The sequence below is a fragment of the Adiantum capillus-veneris genome, chromosome 10 (genome assembly GCF_014529385.1).
Source record: "Adiantum capillus-veneris isolate H3 chromosome 10, ASM1452938v2, whole genome shotgun sequence".
In the NCBI taxonomy this organism is placed as follows: Eukaryota; Viridiplantae; Streptophyta; class Polypodiopsida; order Polypodiales; family Pteridaceae; genus Adiantum; species Adiantum capillus-veneris.
In genome coordinates, this window is record NC_140940.1 from 37880340 (window position 1) to 37895712 (window position 15373).

The following is a 15373-nucleotide window of genomic DNA, read 5'->3' on the forward strand; positions in this document are numbered from 1 at the left end:
TTCGTACTACATTTGGTCTTTACGAATACATTGTCATGCCTTTTGGCTTGACCAATGCACCAGCCACATTCAACCGCTTGATGGAGAAGCTGTTCAGGCCTCATCGAACCTTCACTGGAGTGTTCTTTGATGATATTATCATCTACTCTAATTCATTGGAGGAACACAAGCAACACCTCCAGGTAATATTTCAAGTTTTAAGAGAGAATAAACTTTATGTTAATCGAAAGAAAAGTGAATTTTTCTTGCAAGAGATTCAGTATTTAGGTCAGATTATCTCTCAAGATGGCATCCAAATGGATCCATCCAAGTTAGAGGTAATAAAAGGATGGCCTAAACCAAGGAATCTTCATGAACTAAGAAGCTTTATAGGTATGTGTGCATACTATAGACGCTTCATAGAAAAGTTCTCACAAATTGCGGGACCATTACATGACCTAACAAAGAAAAGTGTTAGGTTACGTGGTCTGCTAAGGAGAACAATGCTTTCGAAAAGCTTAAAGAAAAGCTTATCTCTCAACCTGTGCTTACACTACCGGATCTCTCAAAACCATTTGAGGTCCAATGTGATGCTTGTGGTGATTGCCTTGGGGCTGTTTTGCTCCAAGAAGGGCACGCCATAGGCTATGAGAGTCGAAGGCTCGACCCTGTTGATCAAGCTCTAGGCATATACGAAAAAAGAACTCCTTGCAGTTCTACATGCCTTAGACTCATGGAAGCACTATTTATTGGGGACTCCTTTCATTCTGCGAACGGATCACCAAAGTCTTAAGTACTTCATGACGCAGACCAAGCTCTCCGACAAACAAATGAGGTGGGCAAATTTCCTTTCGCAATTTCATTTTCATATTGCTCACATTGCTGGCAAGCATAATCAAGTAGCCGATGCACTCTCAAGACGACCGAGAGTGAATGCGGTTTCGATAGCAACTCACAATGATCTATCTTCAATGATAGATGAGTATGCTATTGATCCCGATTTTAGAGATGTGATTTCAGCCCTTGCATTAGGGAAGAAAGAAGAACCATTTACTTTACAAGATGGTTATCTTCTCTATGGCAATAGACTATGCGTTACTAACTCACTACGTGAGAAAGTAATGTATGAATCTCATGCTCCCCCATATGCGGGGCATAGAGGGATTCAGTCTACCTTAAAGGGAATTGAAACATATTTCTATTGGCCTACCATGAAAGTGAACATACACGAGTATGTTTCCAAATGTGTGGTATGTCAAAAGACAAAATTTGATAGAGGGAAGCAACCTGGATTGCTTCAACCCTTGCCAATTCCTAATTCACCTTGGGAGAGCATATCCATGGATTTTATCTTTGGATTGCCTAATCCTATCCATGGGAATACGGGGATATGGACGATAGTAGACAGGTTCAGTAAACAAGCTCATTTCATACCTGTCAAAAAGACTATCAAAGCCCATCAAATGGCAACCCTCTTCATTTCACAAATTTTCAAGTACCATGGCTTGCCAATGTCCATAGTGTCGGATAGAGATCCTAGAATGACCAGTAATTTCTGGAAGGGTCTCTTTGAGAATTTAGGAACAAGGCTAAACTTCTCTTCGGCCTATCATCCACAAACTGATGGCCAAAGTGAAATAGCTAACCTAACCATTCTCGATCTACTAAAAGCCTATGTAACGGAAGTAGATCAAAGATCCCAATGGGAGAAGTACTTACCCTTAGTAGAGTATGCTTACAATAACACTGTACATACTTCCACAGGAAAAGCACCTTTCGAGGTAATTGAGGGAAGATAAAAATGTCCCTTGCTACTTAAGGTACATGGGAAGATCTTCGCTGCAGATGAGTATAGTCGAGACCTACAAGAATCTTTCCAAAAGATTAAGGATGCTATCTCTATCTCACAGCAAAGGCAAAAGGCTGCTGCTGACAAGCACAGAAGAGCCCAAGCCTTTAAAGAAAACGATTGGGTCTTGTTAAAGTTTCCCAAGGCTCGATTAAGGCACACGACGGGCAAGAATCCTACGGGCCACCAAAATTACTATGCTAAACTTGGAAAAAGGTACTATGGTCCCTTCCAGATTCTTAGGCCAATCAATGAGATGGCCTATCAACTTAAGTTGCCCAATCATTGGCTCATACACAATGCTTTTCATGTGAGCCTATTAAAGCCTTACAAAGGAGAGCCACCTCAAGAACCAACTATTGAAAACCCACCAGAGATCGAGGACCACGAGGAGGTGCTGCAGTCCGAGTCCATTCTTCGACATGAAGACAAGGTATTAAGAGGCGGTAAGACTATCCGACGATATCTTATTAAGTTTAAGAATTATCCTTTTGAAGATGCTAGATGGATGCAAGGCATACAATTAAAGGATAACCTAAACCTTGTCAATGCTTACAATGCTTCCCAAGAGTAAGAAAATGTACAAAATGTTAAAAATGAACAAAATTTTTGTCTTATAAGAATCTCTTTTTCTTTATTTGTGCACAAAAATGAAGTAGTATGCATGCTTAGATCAAGTTTGCGGAGACGACGTCTCCCAAACACCAAGTAGAGCTTGTCACTCTACTATGGAAGACTGATAGGACTAATGTGCAGACATGCTTGCGGCAGCCTCAGGCTCTCAAGCGCCAAATGGACTAGTCATCCATTATGGAATGATGTCGTAGGGTAACATAGGGATCCTCTACCCGCTAAGAAAAGGACTCATGAATATGCTTTATCTTCTCTACACCATAGTCGAGGACGACTATGATTTCAAGAGAGAGGTAATGTCATAATAATCAATATCTAATTCTCCTAAATGATTTTCTCATATTAAACTGATCATTTAATGTGGGGAAGTGCCAAGGGAGAAAAAGCTAGAATATTGGTTAAGCTAGAAGACCGGCCACAGTAGGGATCCAAAGGAGGGAAAATAGGGATCCAAAGGGGGGGCCATCTGCAAAAGAGCCATGTGCAACAATGGGCCAAAAAGACCCTAAGGTTCAGCCCATTAAGACTTCCAAAATGCTAAGGTTCCAAAATTCAAAGGTTGTGTCCAAAGGTCAACCCTAGGGAAAATTGGATGCTTTGTGTGTGCCCTAAAAGTCTTTGCACATCCCTACATGGGAGGGGGCGAGCCCCAAAGGTAGGGTATGAGAGAGAAAGCCACACACACACACACACAGGCTCCCTTTACACAAAGGGAATGAGGGACACATGTCAGCTCCCTAGGCCAGATGCCCACAAGGTGTGCCCAATTCCTATTGGAAGACCCTTGAAGTGGACCAATGAGAATTAAGCTAGAGTAAATGTAGTTTAATTAATTTAAAAACATTTAATAAAAGAAACCAATGAGAATTAAGTCTCCTAGAAGACTATTGGGCAGTCTCCCAAAGGGTCCAATGAGCATTCAGAAGCCTCATGGCTTGCCTGATTTCTATTGGCCAGGAGACAAAGGGGTCCAATGAGAGTTTTGTTTAATTATTTAATTACCTAAAGCTCTCACAAAAGGGGAAAGGGGGACACATGTCAGAAGGCTATCACTTATGCTGCTTAATTCCTATTGGCTTGACCTGGGGAGGTCTAATGAGGCAAAAGCCAGACCTAATTAGCAGCTAGGGCTCGCCCAAGAGAGAGAGGGGGCTGATTTTTGCTTGGTATTGACACACACACACACTTACACTTGACCATGTGTGAAGGAAGAATACTCTATCTCCTCCCAAGCTTTAATGGAGAGCTCATCACCTACTCCAAGCTTGTGAGATAGAAGCCTACATCAACACTCTCTTGGCATGTGGATGCAAATCCAACCAAGAGCCAAGCTTCAATGCATGCTCATCTCCTCTACCAAGCTAATTACTAAGCTAAGCTATGCTAATATGAGTGATTATGTGAGGAGATGTACATCTTTCTCGTAAGATACTCCTTCTTCCTCTCAATCTACTCTCATACCCTGCTAGCTCTCACCATCTTCGAAGGTGTGTGAGGTCTTGGGTCTGAGAACGGGGATAATTCAAGTTGTGTTTGATTAAGTGTTTTGCTTAGTGTATGAAGCTTCCATCTTCATTGCACTAGCTAGTCTTGAAGGAACACAAAGAATTGTATTGTACAATGTCTCTTGATGGGAGAAACCATAATACAAAGCCTTTTGGAGGGGGGACCGGCTCCATGCAAATCCGGTCCTCAACTGTTGTCAATAGCTTAATTTATCTCTCTTTTGAAAGTATTGTCGATGCTATCTAACTAGGTGTTATGCTTTTTGTTGCTCTCTCCACCCAAGCACTCTTGTAATTCTCATTAGGAATCTATTATAATGAAATGCCCACTATGTTCATGCTAATTTACGCTACACATAAGTTATTAGGCCATTAAATGTTACACAACATGACCTATGCAATACAAATGTGTGTGTGTGTGTGTGTGTGTGTGTGTGTGAGAGAGAGAGAGAGAGAGAGAGAGAGAGAGAGAGAGAGAGAGAGAGAGATGTGCTGTTAGAGAATTTAATACTTTAGATTCAACAAAATTTTAACATATGAAAGGAGAGAGTTTTACTTAAGAGAAACTAAAAGAGGACACTATAGGTCATTCCGAGCTGATTTCTTTACACAATTAGAGATTAAAGCACTAAAACCATGCACTTAATTAAAAGACAATAAGAACAAGTACCCATTACCATGAGTGGATGAGTTGTTTGACAAGCTCACCCATGCTCATATGTTTTACTAAGACCGACTTGCTATCGGGATATCACCAAGTACACATTTGACTTGTTGATATACCTCAAACTGTGGACATTATGAGGTTTTGGTTATGCCCTTTGGGTTAACAAATGCGCCCACAACTTTCATGACGCTCATGGATTGTGTCGTGAAATCATATTTGGGCAAGTTTGTTATCGTCTTTCTTAATAAAATTCTCGTGTATAATGCCTCTGAAGAAGAGCACTTGCAACATCTAAATAAGGTGTTTGAATTTCTAAGAGCAAATAAGTTATATGCCAAAAAGTCGAAGTGTGATTTTCTCAAGGAGGAAATTCATTACCTAGGCCATATGTCATCTCATCTGATGGGTTGCACATGGATCAACCCAAGGTGGATGTCATTCGGAGGTGGCCTTTTCGTTGGGATTCGTAGGTTTTTATCGAAGGTTCGTTAAACGCTATGCTCACATTGTTGTGTCGATGACATACCAAGTGAAAGCCAAGGGAAAAACCTTTTAGTGGGGTGCCACTCAACAACAAAGTTTTGATGCTCTCAAGGATGCATTAGCTACAAATCCTATTCTAGCTATTGTGGATCATTTCAAGCCATTAATTTTAGAAACGGATGCCAGTAATCGTGCTATTGGAGTAGTCCTTTTGCAAGAGGGAAGGCCAATTGCATTTGAAAATAAGAAGATATTCAACACAATATAATTACTCTGCTTATGAACGACAACTCTATGCAATAGTGTCTGCTTTGAAGACATGGTGGCATTATTTGTATGGACCTCAATTTGAGATTTTGTTCAACCATGAAAGCATAAATGGTTTACACAACAAATTTGTTTGAAGGGTCAAAAAGCCAAGTGGGATGAGATTCTTCATGAGTATGACTCAAAGCTTCGGTATCGTAAAGGAAGCTATGATGTGGTAGTTGATGCCCTTAGCTGTATGCTTGAGAATAACTCTCTTCTTTTCACTAAAATTAAAAGTGGATCTTTGGAATCTCATATAAGGACAAATACGAGCATGATGATGCATACTTCAATGTGTGGAGCCATGTGAAAATGAGGGATTCTTCTCACTCCAATGTTGGTAGTGTGTCTTTAACTCCCACACTTAGTTCTTCTCTATTGAGTGACGACGAACTGTAGAGATGGAGGAACTTTTCCATCGATAATGCGTACCTACTCCACAAGGGGAGAGCTTGTCTATTGACGGACGCTGACTATCATAAAATATAATATCTAACTTTACCAAATGATTTTCTCATATTAAACTGATCATTTAATATGGGAAGATAAAAGGGGAACAAGAGTTAGGATATAGATATGTGCTTCTAGACCTATCTCAACAAGGGACCAAAAGGAGAAATGGTTGCATTTTAATAGGGGTCCAAAACAAGACGGTCTACCAAAGAGCAATGTGAAATAAGTGATTCTAGATTTACCTCAACAAGGGACCAAGAGAAGAGACGGTTACATCTCAATAGGGTCCAAAAGGGGGTAGCTTATCAAAGAGTAACGTGCATCTAATGGAGCTTAAAAGACTTTAGGGTTAGCTTCATTAAAGACCTCTGAAAGTTAGTGTTAAAAAGTCCCTTAACCTTAGGCAATTAACCTTAGGCAAGCTAGGGTTGACCTTGAGGTGGGAATCCTACCCAAGCATGGTTGGCTTGCTAACTAAAGTGCTTAAAGTGTTTGTGGGAACCTTGCCCAAGCTTGAGGTGATTCTCATGCTTAAATGACTAAGGTTCTTGAAGTGTTCAATTCAAAGATAAACTCTCAAGAGGAAAAAATGGTTTCCATGCTTAATTAATTAAGTGCTTGAAGTGTTCAATTCAAACCAAATGACTTAAGAAGTGTAAAAGACACATGTCAAAATCCTCCACATGTGGCCCTCATGATGTGCTTGAATCCTATTGGATAGGCTTTAAAAGGGGCCAATGGGAATTTAGATGCATAATCCCTTTTAAAGCCTATTGGATAGGCTTTAAAAGGGGACAATGAGAATTTAGATGCATAAAAATAAATAATTAAGTTCTTTCTCTCAAAGAGGACAAATGTCCAAATGATATAGTTAAATATACGAGAGAGAGAGAGAGAGAGAGAGAGAGAGAGAGAGAGAGAGAGAGCAAGCTTGAGAGGGGTGGACCAAGTCTCTCTTGATGGGAGAATATATACTCTCCCACACACACAGACACACTCTCTCATTGTGTGGAGGGCAAAGTGTCGGAGCTCCATCTCCTTATCCAAAATTGTTGAGAAGTGGAAAGCCTACTCCAACAATCTTGGCTATGGAATGAAAATCCAACCAAGAGCCATGCTTCAATGCTTAAGTTTGTCATCTTCTTCATCTTCATTACTATGCTATTATGCTATGCTAAGCAAGAAGAGTGATGATAAGTGAGGAACTATTTCTTTCTCCTATGAATAATTCTTCTTCCTCTTCCCTACCGTCATTCCCCGCTAGCTCTCTCCACCTTCAAAGGTGTTTGAGGCCTTGGGATTGAGGCTTGGGAAAGTTAATGCTTTTTACAAAGTTTATGTTATGGTCATGATGCATGAAGCTTTCCATCTTCATAGCATCACCAAGGTCACAAGGAACACAAAGATTGTATTGTACCAAGTCTCTCTTGATGGGAGAATCTGTAATGGAATTAGCCTGGGGGATTCACCCTATATACAAAACGGAACGCCACCTACGAGCAAGCAACTTTGATAAAACCCCTATATACGACTCATATTAGGGAATATGACCCCCCTTTCTACGGTTATATGACAATCAATGAAGAAAACTACCATACCCCTATCTTACATAGAAAATTTAGGTTTCACATGATCTAACCGAGTAAAACTAGTCAAAGAGTGTATAGCATAGTGACTGGCAACGTACTAAGGAACCACTTCTATTGATAACTACATGTATCCTCAATGTGTCTTAGTTTGCCCAATTTTCCTGCACTTTGGCTACTCATCCAATTCTGACCCATCCAAAGCTGGTGTCAAACAACTGTTGACCTGCTCCAAATCATCCCCTATCTATGATCAACTTGATGCAAAATCCGATGTGTGACCTGATAAATAACATCCCCAAAACTCATCCGAGTTCTAGTGCACACCGGTAACCAGTCGTTACAAGTAATCAACCTGCATGAGGTCCCTCACCCCCGCCACCCCCCCTCCCCCATAAATATGATACCCCCCTCCCTTATTTTTAAGCTTGGGAGATAAATTATTGGGGGCCTACCTCTAACTTATATGCTTGTGTAACCTGTAAAAAAAACCCCCTCCCCTGCACTTACGTGGTGCGGTAAGTTTTCCATGGTGAATCCCTTGGGGGAATTATCCTTTTAACTTGAGTTGGAGCGGAAAGTGAATAACATATTGAGCATTTCCTTGAGCATTCTTTTGTGTGTAGATGTATAGTGAGAAAGAAAGTGCTTAGATAGAGAGACCAACACTAACATATTACTTCATTAACATGGCATGAACAATACTTGTAAAAGAGAGTGAGAGTTTAGAGAAATTGACACCAATAGAGGACCGGATTAGTTTGAGCCAGGCCCCCCTCCAATAGGCATTTTTATTATAGATTCTTCCATGATGGAAGACTTGTTTACAATACAACTGATTGTGTTCCTTGAGACCTTCTTGATGAGGTGAAGATGGCAAGCTTCACTCACCAAGAATTAGCATGGTAACAACAATAAACATGATTAGCATGAACTTGAAGAATACCCAGCCTCAATCCCAAGACCTCAAACACTATGAAAGGTGAAGAGAGCTGGCAGGGATTGAGGAAGAAGAGAGAAGTAGAAGTAGCTCTATGAGAAAGCAATAACCCCTTGCTCATAATCACTCATAGCTCTTGTAGTATAGATTAGCATAGTGATAATGGAGATTAGAGAGATTGCTAAGCAGGCATAAGCATTCTCTTGTGTGGATTTGCATCCATAGCCAAGCGGCTTGTTGTAGTAGGCACTCAACTTCTGAAGCTTGGAGAAGGAGATGGAGTTCTTGCTTCACAAGAGGGTGTGAGGAGAAGAATGAGAGAGCTCGTGGGATGCTCAAATGAGAGAGAGAGAGAGAGAGAGAGAGAGAGAGAGAGAGAGAGAGAGAGAGAGAGAGAGAGAGAGAGAGAGAGAGAGAGAGGTAGCTTGGTCGACCCCCTTCTCTAGGCTTTCCTTGAAGCTCATTGGGCCATGTAGCCCTCTAGCCAATGAGAGCTTGGCTCCCTTTGGGGCAAGTTGTGTAGTCTCTGGAAAAGTTTCCTTCTTTCCCTCTTGTGAGGTTAAGCTAGTACTCCCCTTGCTTAAGCACAGTCCTTGCTTAAGCATAACCCTTGCCTGCTTGAGCAGTGTGCCTCTACACCTGACATGTGGCCCCTTTCATCTCATGAGAGTATGGGCCCTTGGTGAGGTGCATACATCCTACTCATATCCCTCCTTTGTAGGGCTCACCCCCTTCTTTGTAGTAAGTTATTTGAACTTGGTAAGCAGGCAAGCCCCTTGCTTAAGCACATCCCTTGCTTAAGCAAGCTGCCCCCTTGCCTGCTTGGACCTTAATTGCCTAAAGTTCAAAATTAAAGCCTATGTCCTAAGGATTTTAACATTCACCTTTGGAGTCTTTAATGAAGCCAACCCTATGGTATTTTGCTCCATTGGTTAGCCTTGCACTTTGATAGACCATTTCTCATTTGGCCCCGTGTTGAAATAGATCTATAAGCACATTAGTATCTTAATCCTTGTTCCCGTTTATTCTCACACATTAAGTGATCAGTTTAATATGATAAAATCATTTGGGTTGGTTAGATATTAGATTTTATGACATTACCTCTCTCTTGAAATCATAGTCGTCCTCGATCATGAGGTAGAATAGATAAAGTCATAGTCATTAGTCAATTTTAGTTAGCGATTAGAGGATCCCTTTTTACCCTACGATATCTTTCCAAGATGGATAACTAATCCATTTGGTGCTTGGTAGACATAGCTGCTGCAAGCATGTCTGCTCTTTAGTCCATTTCATGCACCAAAGTAGAGTGACCAATTCTACTTGGTGTTTGAGAGACGTTGTCGTCATAAACATGATTCTAAGCATGCATACTAGTTAAATTTGTGCACATTAAAAAGATACTTAGTTTTATAAGATAAAACATGGATCATTGAAATGAAATTTGTACATTTTCTTACCCTAATGTAGCATTGTAAGCATTGACAAGGTTCATACTATCCTTAAACTGTGTTCCTTGCATCCATCTAGCATCTTCAAAAGGATAATTTTTGAATTTAATACCGTCGGATAATCTTACCATGTTGTAGCACCTTGTCTTCATGCCGAAGGATAACTTCAGGTTGTAGCACCTCTTCTTGGTCTTCACCTTCGGGAGGGTCTTCAATAATTGGTTCACTTGGTGGCTCGCCTTTGTAGGGCTTAAGTAGGCTTACGTGAAAGGAATTGCGTATGAGCCAATGATTAGGCAACTTGAGTTGATAAGCCGTCTCATTGATGGGCTCCAAGATTTGAAAAGGACCATAGTATCTTTTTGCTAGTTTAGCATAATACTTTTGATGGCCCGTAGGAATTTTTCCCGTTGTTTGCCTTAATCAAGCCTTAGGAAACTTGAGTAAGACCCAATCATTTTCTTTGAACGTTAAGGCCCTTCTGTGCTTATCAGCTGCAACTTTTTGTCTTTGTTGAGAGATGGATATTGCTTCCTTAATCTTTTGAAAAGATTCTTGTAGGTCACGGCTATACTCATCGGCAACAAAGATTTCCCATGTACTTTGAGTAGCAAGGGACTTTTAGGTCTTCCCTCAATGATCTCAAAAGGTGCTTTTCCCGTAGAAGTATGTACAATACTATTGTAGGCATACTCTACAAGAGGTAAGTACTTTTCCCATTGTGAGCGTTGTTCTACTTTGGTTACATAAGTCTTGAGTAGATCGATTATCGTAAGATTGGCTATCTCACTTTGGCCATCCATTTGTGGGTGATAGGCCGAAGAGAAATTCAATCTTGTTCCTAGATTTTCAAAGAGACCTTTCCAAAAATTATTGGTCATTCTAGGATCTCTATCTGACACGATAGATGGTGCTAATCCATGGTGTTTGAAAATCTGAGGTATGAAGAGAGTTTCCATTTGGTGTGCCTTAATAGTCTTTTTGATAGGAATAAAGTGTGCTTGCTTGCTAAACTTGTCAACTATTGTCCATATTCCCGTATTCCCATGGATAGACTTGGGTAATCCAAATATGAAGTCCATGGATATACTCTCCCATGGTGAATTTGGGATAGGCAATGGTTGGAGTAATCTAGGTTGCTTCCCTCTATCATATTTGGTCTTTTGGCATACTACACATTTTGAAACATACTCTTGTATGTCCACTTTCATGGTAGGCCAATAGAAATACGTCTCTACTCCTCGGAGAGTAGGTTGAATTCCTCTTTCTGCCCCGCATAGGGAGATTCATACATAACTTTCTCACGAAGGGAATGAGTAACACGTAGCCTATTGCCGTGGAGAAGATAACCATCCTGCAACGTGAATGGTTCCTCTTTCTTCCCCAAAGCAAGGACTGACATTATGTCTCTAAAATCAAGGTGAATAGCATACTCATCTATCATAGAAGATAGATCATTGTAAGTAGCTATAGACACCACATTAACTTTTGCTCGTGGGGAAAGTGCATCAGCCACTTGATTGTGCTTACCAGCAATGTGAGCAATATGAAAATTAAATTGCGAAAGAAAATTTGCCCACCTCATTTTTTTTCCGGGGGATAGCTTGGTTTGCGTCATGAAATACTTGAGACATTGGTGGTCGGTGTTGGGATTAAAGCCCAAGTGGCCTCTTATGCTGATATGGCCGGCCGCCCGCCTAACTCACTTACCTCTAACTCTTTGTATATACTAACATATTCTTTGTGAATACTAAGGATTTGGGAGATAACCCTTCTAACAGATCTCTGTGTACTGTGTACTGTGTAAGCTGTGTGTGTGTGTGAGAGAGAGAGTTGACCCACGCTCCGCTCCGCGACTTCAATTGGTATCAGAGCCTTGGTTCAGTGCGGATTTGCGCAATCGCGCGCGCGCGCACTTTTCCGGCAGATTCTGGATCCGGAGTTCGAAAATTCACACTCGGCGTTCCGGGAGCGTTTCCACCAGGTGACCTGGCGTTTTACCCCCCTTTCGAAGCCGTTTATGCCCTCAGAATTTCGTTCTGAGCACTACAGCAGAAGATAGATTTCAGCCGCAAAGAAATCTGTCTTGTGTAGATTGGCAAGCAGGAGGTGGTCGACATCAATATCGACATCGACATACATCACTTATTCGTCTTCAGAGCATCATCTATAGACCAGGTACACATATATATCATCAGATATATATATTGCAGTCTGCATTGCTACTTCTTGTGCTTGCCAGGTTCCAGGGGAGGTGTGGCCATACGACGGCTTGACACCACTGGCATGTATTGCAGATTGATGTACTGTGATTGTGGGTCTGCTAGTTGTGAGTCACGCTAGCAGACAGACCGCCGCAGCGGTCATAGGACAGTGATTGGTCTATTATAGGATGTATGCTAGTTCTGGGCAGTTTGCTGAGCCATCTGAGAGGGTCGTGTGTGAGGTTTTTTGAAGCCAAGCACTGGGGGCTGGGTTACCCAGTGTGAGGTGGATTAGGTTGCTGGAGTTCCCCTCTACACGCATCCTCTTCGGCGACTTTTATCCCTTAGGATGTATGACTTTGTGTAGACACTGGATTGCATCTTATGCGTCAGGCCGTTGAGGCATTGTTCAGGGCTCAGTCTTGAGACAGATACAGGTTCTGTCATCGCCCAGAGAGGAGACAGTGTATGCTTACAGGACAGCATATTACAGGGATTTTTTAGATTTGTCATTGGTCAGCTATTTATGATTGTTTCTTGAGCTATCTTTTGGTTCCCAGAGCTCAGTTTACAGGGGAGACTCTGTCAAAAATTTTCAAAATACTGACAGTTCCTGAGGAGAGGTGTTCAGCTTGTTGATTATAGCTTGTTTACTGTGTACAGAGGCCAGTTTACAGGGGAAACTCTGCCGAATTTTTCTCAGGAGTAAACAGTTTGGCAGATATGACTTCTTCTCAAAGTGAGACTCTTTACAACATAAAGAAGCTGGATGGCACAAACTTTCCATTCTGGAAGAAGCAGATTTGGCAGGTTTTGGTGCAGAAAAAACAAGTGAAGCCACTGAAGCTCAAAGGGGAGAGACCAGAAGGTATGGCTGAAGATGAGTGGGAAGAGCTTGACGAGTTAGCTTGCTCCACAATCATGCTGACACTGGCAGAAAATGTTTACTTCAACGTAGCAGAAGAGACTACAGCGTATGGCGTATGGCAAAAGCTATGTGATATGTACGAGAAACAAAGTGCTGCTTCTCAGATTTACTGGCTCAAGAAATTGGTGGATTTGAAGATGAAGGAAGGGACAGCCATGTCAAATCATCTGAATGAATTTCACTCAATTTTCAGCCAGTTAACAGCACAAGAGATAGTCTTTCCAGATTCAGTGAAGGCTATGTTTCTCTTAATCACTTTGCCAGACAGTTGGGATACTTTTCGTACAGCGTTAAGTAATTCTGTCGCGCCAGAAGGTCTTACAAGTGCCAATGTAGAAGGCAGCTTGCTCACAGAGGAAGTGAACATGAAGAACATTGACAAAGGCAAAGGCAATAGCGCTTTGGTCGTTCGAGGGAGACAACAGTTTAAAGAGAAGAAGGGTAAGAAGGCACAAAACCGAAGTAAGTCTCGTGATTCGAAGTCAAAGGATGACATAGAATGCTACCATTGTGGCAAGAAGGGTCACATGAAGCGAGACTGTATGAAGTGGAAACAAGAAAAAGGCAAAACAAAGAGTTTTGAGCAAGATGAAAAGAAGAGTTCAGTGAAGATTGAAGAGGTGAATGTCACAGGATCTGGTTCAGACAGTGATTCTGGTATAGCAGCTGGTGACATCTTCCTTACAAGCAATCTTGATTCTGTTTTCTTGACTGCAGAGGATGGACATGCTATGAGTGATTGGATTATCGACTCAGGGGCATCTTTACATGTTTCTCCGCACAAAGAGTGGTTTACATCATATGTGGCTACTAAAGATTATGTCAGACTTGGCAATGAGCAGGTTTGTGACATACTTGGAGTGGGAGATGTGCAGTTGAAGTTTCAGAATGGCTCTTCTTTATGGCTCAAGAATGTCAGACATGTTCCAGCAATCCGAAAGAGCTTGATTAGTACAGGGAAGTTGGATGATGCGGGTTATGTGACAGTTTTTGGGAACAGCGCTTGGAAGATCTCCAAAGGTTCGATGACTGTAGCACATGGCAGCAAGTCAGGAACTCTGTACACTTTACATGTTTCAGAGGTTAAAAACCATGTAATTAATGTGATTGAGCAGCCAAGTGTGTCACTGTGGCATCGTAGGTTGGGACATATGTCAAAAAGAGGAATGGAAATACTTTCTCATTATGGTTATTTGCCTGGCTTTTCATTTCAAGATTTCGAGTTTTGTGAGCATTGTGTTTATGGTAAGCAAACACAGGAACCGCACAGATCAAAGAGGAATCGTAGGGACGAACGGTTAGCTCTTGTACACAGTGACCTATGCGGACCAATGCCTAGTTTGTCACTAGGGGGAGCAGCGTACTTTTGTACATTCATAGATGACTATTCTCGCAAAGTATGGGTTTACTTCTTGAAGCACAAGGATGAGGTGCTCAAGGTCTTTAAGACATTCTTGCAGCTGGTGGAGAATCAGAGTGGTCAGAAGCTGAAGTGCTTGAGAACTGACAATGGTGGAGAGTACGTTTCCAAAGCTTTTCAAGACTTTTGTGAAGCAAAAGGGATTAAGCGGGAACTTACTGCACCATATAATCCTTCACAGAATGGGGTTGCAGAACGTATGAATAGGACCATACAAGAGAAGGTCAGAAGCATGTTGTCAAATGCTGAGTTGCCTGATGGATTTTGGGCGGAAGCAGTGGCTACAGCAGTCCATTTGATCAACAGGTCTCCTAGTAGGGTTCTGGATAAGAGTGCAGTGGCCGAGATGCTATGGACAAGCAAGGCACCTTCGTATAAGCATCTCAGAGTCTTTGGTTGTGAAGCTTATAGCCATATTCCTAAGGAGTTCAGAAATAAGTTAGAACCAAAGAGCAAGAAGTGTATATTTCTTGGCTACGGAGAATCGGGCGAGATGGGTTACCGGCTTTGGGATCCTGAGTCCAGAAAGCTTATTCGTAGCAATGATGTGCATTTCAATGAAGCCAAGTTTCACGCTAAACCAGAGAAGACGGAGGAGATCAGAAGAGTTGTCTTCAGGGAAGATGGACCTAGTGCTAGCACATCAAGACAGCATGGTCAGGCTCAGGAACAGCCTATAGTGGCTAGAGAGGCAGAATCAGTTGTGGTGAGACGTTCTGAGCGTGTCTCCAAACCACCTGATCGTTATGTGCCATCTCTAAATTATGTCATGCTCACAGATTGCGGAGAACCATCTTGTTACAAGGAAGCATTACAAGTGGTTGACTCGAAAAAATGGCAGTTGGCCATGCAGTCAGAGATGACAGCTCTGCATAAAAACCAGACATGGAAGTTGGTTAAATTACCACAGGGCAAAAAGGCTCTACCTTGTAAATGGGTTTACAGGTATAAGATCACCGCTCATGATAG